Genomic DNA, 10030 nt, shown 5'->3' with positions numbered 1-10030 from the left:
ATAAAGTCTACCAGGCTATAGGGAAGGAACAATGATGAAAGACATTGAGCTACTCTGCTTTAATGTTAAAGGCCCAGTGCGGCGGTTTTTATCTCAATATCAAATGTATGTTTATTGGTCGAATACACAGATTAGCAGGTGTTACTGCAGGTGTAGCAAAATGCTTATAGTACTAGTGTCACACCCTGATCTGTTTCATCTGTCTTTGTGATTGTCTCCACCCCCCTCCAGGTGTCACCCATCTTCCCCATTATCCCCTGTGTATTTTTACCTGTAATTCTCTGTTTGTCTGTTGCCAGTTTGTCTTGTTTGTCAAGTCAACCAGCGTTTGTTTCTCAGCTCCTGCTTTTTCCCAGTCTCGCTTTTCGCGCCCTCCTGGTTTTAACTCTTGCCTGTCCTGACTCCGAGCCCGCCTGCCTGACCCTGCTTACCCTGACACTGAGCCTGCCTGCCATCCAGTACCATTGCCTCACATCTGGTTACTGAACCCTGCCTGCCTTGACCTGTCCATTGCTTGCCCCTATTGGATTATCAAACTATTGTTTATTCGACGAGGTCTGCATCTGGGTTTTACCTTCATACCTGATAACTAGCTCCTAACAATGCAGTAAGATGTCAGACAAGTACACAAAAAAAAAACAAGAAAACAAGAAATCAAGAACGGCGGGTCAAATCTAATTAACAACACAAATAGCACTGTAGCAGTAATCAAAATGCAATCTATACTGTACATATGCACACCGGAATAATTTACACAAGATATACTAAGAATGATATGTTTAGATGTAGATAAAATACAGTGAGCTATGTCAAGAATCCAGTACATACAATTGAAGTCGGAAGTTTACCTACACTTTGGTTGGAGTCATTAAAACTCGTTTTTCAATCACTCCACAAATTTCTTGTTAACAAACTAAGTTTTGGCAAGTCGGTTAGGACATCAACTTTGTGCATGACACAAGTCATTTTTTCAACAATTGATACAGATAGATTATTTCACTTATAATTCACAATTGCAGTGGGTCAGAAGTTGACATACACTAAATTGACTGTGCCTTTAAACAGCTTGGAAAATTCCAGAAAATTATGTCATGGCTTTAGAAGCTTCTGATAGGCTAATTGGCATCATTTGAGTCAATTGCAGGTGTACCTGTGGATGTATTTCAAGACCTACCTTCAAACTCAGTGCCTCTTTGCTTAACATAATTGGAAAATCAAAAGAAATCAGCCAAGACAACAGAAAATAAAATGGTAGACCTCCAAGTCTGGTTCATCCTTGGGTGCAATTTACAAATACCTGAAGGTACCACGTTCATCTGTACAAACAATAGTACGCAAGTATAAACACCATGGGACCACACAGCCGTCATACCGCTCAGGAAGGAGACGTGTTCTTTCTCCTAGAGATGAACATACTTTGGTGCAAAAAGTGCTAATCAATCCAAGAACAACAGCAAATGACCTTGTGAAGATGCTGGAGGAAACAGGTACAAAGTATCTATATCCACAGTAAAACAAGTCCTATATCGACATAACCTGAAAGGCCGCTCAGCAAGGAAGAAGCCACTGCTCCAAAACCGCCATTAAAAAAGCCAGACTACGGTTTGCAACTGCACATGGGGACAAAGATCGTACTTTTTGGAGAAATGTCCTCTGGTCTGATGAAACAAAAATAGAACTGTTTGGCCATAATGGCCATCGTTATGTTTGGAGGAAAAGGGGGAGGCTTGCAAGCTGAAGAACACCATCCCACCATGAAGCACGGGGTGGCAGCATCGTGTTGTGGGTGTGCTTTGCTGCAGGAGGGACTGGTGCACTTCACAAAATAGATGGCATCATGAGGTAGAACAATTATATGGATATATTGAAGCAAAATCTCAATATATCAGTCAGGAAGTTAAAGTTTGGTCGCAAATGGGTCTTCCAAATGGACAATGACCCCAAGCAGACTTCCAAAGTTTTTCAAAATGTCTTAAGGACAACAAAGTCAAAGTATTGGAATGGTCATCACAAAGCCCTGACCTCAATCCCATAGGAAAGTTGAGGGCAGAACTGAAAAAGCATGTGTGAGCAAGGAGGCCTACAAACCTGACTCAGTTACACCAGCTGGGTGAGGAATGGGCCAGAATTCACCTAACTTATTGTGGGAAGCTTGTGGTAGTTTGACCCAAATTAAACCCTTTAAAGGCAATGCTACCAAATACTTATTGAGTGTATGTAAACTTCTGACCCACTGGGAATGTGATGAAAGAAATAAAAGCTGAAATAAATAATTCTCTCTACTATTATTCTGACATTTCACGTTCTTAAAATAAAGTGGTGATCTTAACTGAACTAAGACATGGAATTTTTACTAAGATTAAATGGCAGGAATTGTGAAAAACTGAGTTTAAATGTACTTAACGAAGGTGTATGTAAACTAGCGACTTCAACTGTAAATATGTGGTGTGTGTGTATAAACAGTGTCACTGAAATACAATGTACAGTCGTAGAAATATTAGAATTAACTTTTGGTGATACAGTATTTAAATACACAGTGTGAAACGGCCCACTGGGCACACATTGGTTGCATCAACGTTGTTTTCACATCATATCAATGAAGTTGCATTGAACCAATGTGGAAAAGATGTTGAATTGATGTCTGTACCCAGTGGGGGAAGTATCCAGGGGTTCAATCAAATCATTTCTGGGTAACAGTTAAGTAGCTTACTGTAATAGTTTTCCATTAAAAGGTCAAAAAGCAACAAAAATAGCTTTCTCAAGCAATCATTTTGCTTGGACTGTCGGAGTGATCTGAGTGAGGGACCTAATTGGGGGGGCCTAATGGGAGGGATATGTGACCTGAAAACTAGATGTTATTGGCAGAGAGGTTTGGAACTCTTTTCCAGTGTTTCATTAGCTGTTGTACAATACAAAACAGGAAAACAGAATTTTGACTTCACTGGGCCTTCCAGGATACAAGTTAATTCTGTTTATTCTCTGGGGACAAAATGTCAAATAGAGGTGCTTATATGTGTAATTTTTCACTGCATGTACAAGTGTGAAATGGAAATGTGTTTTTTTGCAAATTCCAACTCCCCCTGAGAGTGGGTCACAGGCAGGGGTCAGTCATTATTGATGTCAACCCTGGAACAATTAGGCTTAACAATTAGACCACATTGCTCAAGGGCACATCAGCAGATTTTATACCAAGATGGCTCGGGGATTCGAACCAGTGACCTTTTTGATTACTGGCCCAACGCTCTTAACCACTAGACTACATGTGGCCCTTCATATGTATACAAATGTATAAAAGTAAGAAATATTAAATTATTTTTTTGTGAATGAAAAACTTGAATAGACTAAATAAAGTCAACTGATAGTCCACATCACATCCTCATTCAGTGAGTCCATCTCAATTTGTCTAAAGTGGATTCCTGTCCTTGTCCTCACTCCTTCCTGTTTACAAATCTGGGAATAGCAATATGTCGTCTACCAAGCAGGAACGAGCTTAAACTGCACAGTTATTTAATGAAGTTGGTTTCAGATGAAGGAAAACAGACAGGAGATGAAGCTGCTTTAGATCATTGTCCCTTAGCCACCAGCAGCTGGATGTTAAACATCTTGTGGGTAAAAATAATATTATACTCAAAAGCAATACAGGCAGCCCAAATCTGATCTTTTTCCACTAATTGGTCTTTTGACCAATCACATCAGATCTTTCACAGCAGACCTTTTCAGAGCTGATCTGATTGGTCAAAAGACCAGTTAATGACAAAAAAGATCAGCATTATGCTGCCTCTGTAAATGCAGCCAATGGAGCTGATGATAATAGTATGACTGGGCTCTTGAGTGGCGCAGCTGTCTAAGGCACTGCATCTCAGTGCTAGAGGCGTCACTACAGACACCCTGGTTTGAATCCAGGCTGTATCACAACAGGCAGTGATTGGGAGTCCCATAGGGCAGCGCATAATTGCCCCAGCGTTGTCTGGGTTTGGCCAGTGTAGGCGTAAATCATTGTAAATAAGAATTTGTTCTTGACTGACTTGCCTGGTTAAATAAAAAATATGACTGATTGAAATTGATTGTCTTGGATGCAACTCCACCTGTGTAAAGTCTTTGAAAGCATATATTTTATGGTGTTCATGTAGTAGGCCTAGGCCTTGTATAGGCCCATCAAAAAGTACCATCAATCACTCCTGGGCTGCAGTCACCTATCCGGACCCGTTTTAATGCCTACGCGGAGCCCCACCGGGCCTTCACAACGTTATCTACCCGAAGGAGTTATCCGGCTGGCTCCTCCGTCGCGACGTTACCTGAACGCCCATCTGCAGCCTGCTAACCGTTAGCTGTCTTATCGGCTGCTATCTGAATAGACAATCGGACAATTTATTTATTTATTTTTATTATTATAATTTTTTTTTTTTCTTGGGCCTGTATAACTATATCTATTGTTTTTATTTTTGTTGTTGTTGTGTGATTTGGATTAATCCCCTCTACCACACGGAACCCCACTAATCTTCTGACGGAACGCTAGTAGATGGCTAATCCTCCATCCTATGCTAGCTTGCTACCGATGGCCTGGCTAGCTGTCTAAATCGCCGTGACCCCCAACCAACCTCTCCACTCACCGGACCCTTTTGATCACTCGACTAAGCATGCCTCTCCTTAATGTCAATATGCCTTGTCCATTGCTGTTCTGGTTAGTGTTTATTGGCTTATTTCACTGTAGAGCCTCTAGTCCTGCTCACTATACCTTATCCAACCTATTAGTTCCACCACCCACACATGCAATGACATCTCCTGGTTTCAATGATGTTTCTAGAGACAATATCTCTCTCTTCATCACTTAATACCTAGGTTTACCTCCACTGTATTCACATCCTACCATACCTTTGTCTGTACATTATACCTTGATGCTATTTTATCGCCCTCAGAAACCTCCTTTTACTCTCTGTTCCAGACGTTCTAGACGACCAATTCTTATTGCTTTTAGCCGCACCCTTATTCTACTCCTCCTCTGTTCCTCTGGCGATGTAGAGGTGAATCCAGGCCCTGCAGTGCCTAGCTCCACTCCTATTCCACCAGGCGCTCTCTTTTCTGGAATCCATCCTGAGGCTGCATTCATTGTAGCTGAGGATTTTAACAAGGCTAATCTGAAAACAAGACTCCCTAAATTGTATCAGCATATCGATTGCGCTACCAGGGCTGGCAAAACCTTGGATCATTGTTATTCTAACTTCCGCGACGCATATAAGGCCCTGCCCTGCCCCTCCTTTCGGAAAAGCAGACCACGACTCCATTTTGCTGATCCTTGCCTACAGACAGAAACTAAAACAAGAAGCTCCCACACTGAGGTCTGTCCAACGCTGGTCCGACCAAGCTGATTCCACACTCCAAGACTGCTTCCATCACGTGGACTGGGACATGTTTCGTATTGCGTCAGACAACAACATTGACGAATACGCTGATTCGGTGTGCGAGTTCATTAGAACGTGCATTGAAGATGTCGTTCCCATAGCAACGATTAAAACATTTCATAACCAGAAACCGTGGATTGATGGCAGCATTCGCGTGAAACTGAAAGCGCGAACCACTGCTTTTAATCAGGGCAAGGTGACTGGTAACATTGACCGAATACAAACAGTGCAGCTATTCCCTCCGCAAGGCTATCAAACAAGCTAAGCGTCAGTACAGAGACAAAGTAGAATCTCAATTCAACGGCTCAGACACAAGAGGTATGTGGCAGGGTCTACAATCACGGACTACAAGAAGAAAACCAGCCCAGTCACGGACCAGGATGTCTTGCTCCCAGGCAGACTAAATAACTTTTTTGCCCGCTTTTTTGCCCGCATAGCCTTGCGGAGGGAATAGCTGCACTGTTTGTATTCGGTCAATGTTTGAGGACAATACAGTGCCACTGACACGGCCTGCAACGAAAACATGCGGTCTCTCCTTCACTGCAGCCGAGGTGAGTAAAACATTTAAACGTGTTAACCCTCGCAAGGCTGAAGGCCCAGACGGCATCCCCAGCCGCGCCCTAAGAGCATGCGCAGACCAGCTGGCTGGTGTGTTTACGGACATATTCAATCAATCCCTATACCAGTCTGCTGTTCCCACATGCTTCAAGAGGGCCACCATTGTTCCTGGTCCCAAGAAAGCTAAGGTTAACTGAGCTAAATGACTACCGCCCCGTAGCACTCACTTCCGTCATCATGAAGTGCTTTGAGAGACTAGTCAAGGACCATATCACCTCCACCCTACCTGACACCCTAGACCCACTCCAATTTGCTTACCGCCCAAATAGGTCCACAGACGACGCAATCTCAACCACACTGCACACTGCCCTAACCCATCTGGACAAGAGGAATACCTATGTGAGAATGCTGTTCATCGACTACAGCTCGGCATTTAACACCATAGTACCCTCCAAGCTTATCATCAAGCTCGAGACCCTGGGTCTCGACCCCGCCCTGTGCAACTGGGTACTGGACTTCCTGACGGGCCGCCCCCAGGTGGTGAGGGTAGGCAACAACATCTCCACCCCGCTGATCCTCAACACTGGGGCCCCACAAGGGTGCGTTCTGAGCCCTCTCCTGTACTCCCTGTTCACCCACGACTGCGCGGCCACGCACGCCTCCAACTCAATCATCAAGTTTGCAGACGACACAACAGTGGTAGGCTTGATTACCAACAACGACGAGACGGCCTACAGGGAGGAGGAGAGGGCCCTCGGAGTGTGGTGTCAGGACAATAACCTCACACTCAACGTCAACAAAACTAAGGAGATGATTGTGGACTTCAGGAAACAGCAGTGGGAACACCCCCCTATCCACATTGATGGAACAGTAGTGGAGAGGGTAGTAAGTTTTAAGTTCCTCGGCATACACATCACAGACAAATTGAATTGGTCCACTCACACAGACAGCATCGTGAAGAAGGCGCAGCAGCGCCTCTTCAACCTCAGGAGGCTGAAGAAATTCGGCTTCTCACCAAAAGCACTCACAAACTTCTACAGATGCACAATCGAGAGCATCCTGGCGGGATGTATCACCGCCTTGTACGGCAACTGCTCCGCCCACAACCGTAAGGTTCTCCAGAGGGTAGTGAGGTCTGCACAACGCATCACCGGGGACAAACTACCTGCCCTCCAGGACACCTACACCACCAGATGTTACAGGAAGGCCATAAAGATCATCAAGGACAACAACCACCCGAGCTACTGCCTGTTCACCCCGCTATCATCCAGAAGGCGAGGTCAGTACAGGTGCATCAAAGCTGGGACTGAGAGACTGAAAAACAGCTTCTATCTCAAGGCCATCAGACTGTTAAACCACTAACATTGAGTGGCTGCTGCCAACACACTGACTCAACTCCAGCCACTTTAACAATGGGAATTGATGGGAAATGATGTAAAATATATCACTAGCCACTTTAAACAATGCTACCTAATATAATGTTTACATACCCTACATTATTCATCTCATATGTATACGTATATACTGTACTCTATATCATCTACTGCATCCTTATGTAATACATGTATCACTAGCCACTTTAACTATGCCACTTTGTTTACATACTCATCTCATATGTATATACTGTACTCGATACCATCTACTATGCTGCTATGCTATGCTGCTCTGCACCATCACTCATTCATATCTTTATGTACATATTCTTTATCCCCTTACACTGTGTATAAGAAATTAGTTTTGGAATTGTTAGTTAGATTACTTGTTGGTTACTGCATTGTCGGAACTAGAAGCACAAGAATTTCGCTACACTCGCATTAACATCTGCTAACCTTGTGTATGTGACAAATAAAATTTGATTTGATTTGATTTTGATTTGCATGTTAACATTAGAAGCCTCCTCCCTAAGTTTGTTCTATTCACTGCTTTAGCACACTCTGCCAACCCGGATGTTCTAGCTGTGTCTGAATCCTGGCTTAGGAAGACCACCAAAAATTCTGAAATTTTAATTCCAAACTACAACATTCCACACTCTTCAAAGGGGGGACGACACTCTTGACCCAAACTGCTACAGACCTATATCTATCCTACCATGCCTTTCTAAGGTCTTCGAAAGCCAAGTCAACAAACAGATTAACGACCATTTCGAATCTCACCATACCTTCTCTGCTATGCAATCTGGTTTCAGAGCTGGTCATGGGTTCACCTCAGCCACGCTCAAGGTCCTAAACGATATCTTAACCGCCATCGATAAGAAACATTACTGTGCAGCCGTATTCATTGATCTGGCCAAGGCTTTTGACTCTGTCAATCACCTCATTGGCAGACTCGACAGCCTTGGTTTCTCAAATGATTGCCTCGCCTGGTTCACCAACTACTTCTCTGATAGAGTTCAGTGTGTCAAATCGGAGGGTCTGCTGTCCGGACCTCTGGCAGTCTCTATGGGGGTGCCACAGGGTTCAATTCTTGGACCGACTCTCTTCTCTGTATACATCAATGAGGTCGCTCTTGCTGCTGGTGAGTCTCTGATCCACCTCTACGCAGACGACACCATTCTGTATACTTCTGGCCCTTCTTTGGACACTGTGTTAACAACCCTCCAGGCAAGCTTCAATGCCATACAACTCTCCTTCCGTGGCCTCCAATTGCTCTTAAATACAAGTAAAACTAAATGCATGCTCTTCAACCGATCGCTACCCGCACCTACCCGCCTGTCCAACATCACTACTCTGGACGGCTCTAGAATACGTGGACAACTACAAATACTTAGGTGTCTGGTTAGACTGTAAACTCTCCTTCAGACCCATATCAAGCATCTCCAATCCAAAGTTAAATCTAGAATTGGCTTCCTATTTCGCAACAAAGCATCCTTCACTCATGCTGCCAAACATACTCTTTTGTAAAACTGACCATCCTACCAATCCTCGACTTTGGCGATGTCATTTACAAAATAGCCTCCAATACCCTACTCAACAAATTGGATGCAGTCTATCACAGTGCAATCCATTTTGTCACCAAAGCCCCATATACTACCCACCATTGCGACCTGTACGCTCTCGTTGGCTGGCCCTCGCTTCATACTCATCGCCAAACCCACTGGCTCCATGTCATCTACAAGACCCTGCTAGGTAAAGTCCCCCCTTATCTCAGCTCGCTGGTCACCATAGCATCTCCCACCTGTAGCACGCGCTCCAGCAGGTATATCTCTCTAGTCACCCCCAAAACCAATTCTTTCTTTGGCCGCCTCTCCTTCCAGTTCTCTGCTGCCAATGACTGGAACGAACTACAAAAATCTCTGAAACTGGAAACACTTATCACCCTCACTAGCTTTAAGCACCAACTGTCAGAGCAGCTCACAGATTACTGCACCTGTACATAGCCCACTTATATTTTAGCCCAAACAACTACCTCTTTCCCTACTGTATTTAATTAATTTATTTATTTTGCTCCTTTGCACCCCATTATTTTTATTTCTACTTTGCACATTCTTCCATTGCAAATCTACCATTCCAGTGTTTTACTTGCTATATTGTATTTACTTTGCCACCATGGCCTTTTTTTGCCTTTACCTCCCTTATCTCACCTCATTTGCTCACATCGTATATAGACTTGTTTATACTGTATTAGTGACTATATGTTTGTTTTACTCCATGTGTAACTCTGTGTCGTTGTATGTGTTGAACTGCTTTGCTTTATCTTGGCCAGGTCGCAATTGTAAATGAGAACTTGTTCTCAACTTGCCTACCTGGTTAAATAAAGGTGAAATATAAATAAATAAAACATAGACTCATTGAAAACGTTCAGAAGCAACCTATGGAAGTAGCCAAGATAGAATACTTTTTCAATTATATCCTTCCATTCCTTGGAATAATCACTGATCCGACATGATTTGATGGGTAAGGCAGAGAAGGAATTATGTATTTAAATTATTCAAACAGGCCCTGCCAGTCATAAATAAAACAAAATTGGTCGGTTAATGTTTATACCCTTAGTTGGTAGCGGGCAACTTAGTAGGCTACTCGTGGAGTGAAAAGCTTGTCCTAATTAAGGGGGCTTATTTTACTGTTACACCGGAA

This window comes from Oncorhynchus masou, chromosome 8, assembly GCF_036934945.1.
Source record: "Oncorhynchus masou masou isolate Uvic2021 chromosome 8, UVic_Omas_1.1, whole genome shotgun sequence".
NCBI lineage: Eukaryota > Metazoa > Chordata > Actinopteri > Salmoniformes > Salmonidae > Oncorhynchus > Oncorhynchus masou.
Note: the sequence above shows the minus strand (reverse complement) of the source record.